Source organism: Penaeus monodon, unplaced genomic scaffold (genome assembly GCF_015228065.2).
Source record: "Penaeus monodon isolate SGIC_2016 unplaced genomic scaffold, NSTDA_Pmon_1 PmonScaffold_178, whole genome shotgun sequence".
In the NCBI taxonomy this organism is placed as follows: domain Eukaryota; kingdom Metazoa; phylum Arthropoda; class Malacostraca; order Decapoda; family Penaeidae; genus Penaeus; species Penaeus monodon.
Window position 1 is genome coordinate 27269 of NW_023647261.1, and position 2500 is coordinate 29768.

Consider the following 2500-nt stretch of genomic DNA (forward strand, 5'->3'; position numbering starts at 1 on the left):
TACTCTATATCTCTGTATACATATATATATACCTATATATCTGATCCATATATACACCATCTATCTGTCTGTATATATATACATACATATATATATAGATCTATATTATTATCTATATATATACATCCATATCTATCTATCCTTTCAATAAATCCTCTATAAATATCAATCATTTCTCTCACTTACATACATATAGACCTACATAGCATTCTCTTACCGATAAAATATATATAAATATACAATACTATACTCTATTTTAAATATATATACATATATATGATGATATATAAATAAATATATCTATACCAAGACTATGTACTATCTGTATATAATATATATATACATTCTATCCACCATAAATATATACACTTCTATATCGGCTAATAAATTATATATAATCTATATATATATATATATCTATCTATCTATATATATATATACATAGATTAATATACTTATATAGATCATAATCATACCTATGTAAATATATACATTACATATATATAACATATATCTATGTCTATATATACTATATATCTTATAGATATCTATATATCTATATATATATATATATATAATATAGTGTATACCTCACATCATCTCCTCTATTATATATATATATATTCGATTATTCTCTATCTATATCTCTATCGTGTATACATACTATATACTGTATAATATATATATATAACATATTATCTCTATATATATATCTCTCTATATCTCTAGATCGGAGAGGAGCGAAGCGGGCGCGAGACGAGCGCAGAGACTGCCGAGCACGCGCGAGAGCGCGATCGAGACGAGCAGCGAGAGATGTGGTCTGTCTCATCTCTATACTATATATAAATATATATATATTATTAATACATCTCTCTGTGTATATCTCTCTCTATCTATCTATTCTCCATCTTCTATCTATCTCTCTCTCTACATATATATGTATAATATATATATATATATATATATATATATATATATATATAAATATGTTTAAAGTAAATCACACACACACACACACACCCACACACGACACACACACACCCACAACACACACACACACACCACACAACACCCACACACACACACACACACACACACACGCAATATAATATTTACTATAGATATATTAGATATATAGATATTATATATATAGATATATATATATATATATATATATATTACACAATACACATATTACATATACACATTATAAAATATTGAGACTTTCTTTGTAGGGGCAATTATAAACATCCACACTCTTGTAATTTTGATATGCCTTTAAAATAAGTCCGAATGAGATAACACCAATTTTTGTTATTAAAAAATTACGTTGGTCCACGCTGACTTTTTTGCAGAATGCAGTCTCGAACCAGAGGACTTTCGGAAGTATGATATGCTATAAAATTTGCGCTAAACTTCGGATAGAATACTATGCAGACTTATTAACTTGTGCTTACGACTACTTATGAGTAAGTTGCATGGGCAGAGGCATCCGTATTTTGTTGCACAAAAAGTATAAGGGGCGAACCATCGAGTCTGGTGAGCGACACAGAGAGGTGTGGTATGGGGAGAAAGTCTGTAATACCGGACCTGGCGGGGAAAGTAATTGATGGAGGATGACTGTCGGTGTCATAGAGCATAAGTGAACAGTTTGAAGTCAGTGTGGGAACTGTGCAAAAAAATTATCCATATTAACTAAACCTCTGAAAGATTTGCATGAATTTTGCCCTAAGGGTGGTCAGTGACGACAGATGGAAAAAAGTGTTAGCGACAGCAGTGATATGATCGACCTTATCAGTTTAGATCCAAGAGTACTCATGGCTCTGGTGACCTGTGATGAAAGCTGGATCTACTACTATTGTAGAGATATATAAGCAAGATTAACCTCCGATCCTTGGTACGAAATCTAGCTTCCACCACCTGGTTACTTCGTTCAGGAACGCAAGGTATTGTGATCTTAAAGGAAGAGGCATGTAGAAGGGTGTGAGCGAAATTATAGGAAGCAAGTGTAAGTGTATAGAAAGGAGCAGTCTGGATTCATTCCACAATAGACTGTATCTTAGCGATTCGAGTAAGTGTGGAACGCCGTCGTGAGTTTGGTCGTGGGTTGCTTGCTGCCTACATCGACTTCAAGAAGGTGTCTGACTCGGTGCATCGAGAACCGCTATTGGAGATTCTGATAAGGGGGAATTCTGACACAGATTATTGGCCTAATAGTAACCTATATACCGGTACTGAAAAGTGTATTATATATGTATATTTATATATTTACTATATATTATATATATATATATATATATATAGTATAATAGAATATATATATATATGGGAGTATATACACTTATATTTATCTATGTGTATCATATGCATATATTATATAATTATACATGTATGTTATAATATAATAATATATATCTATAAATATATGGTATTATAAGTATACTATATGTAATATATATATATAATATTGTAATATATATATATATATATATATATTATA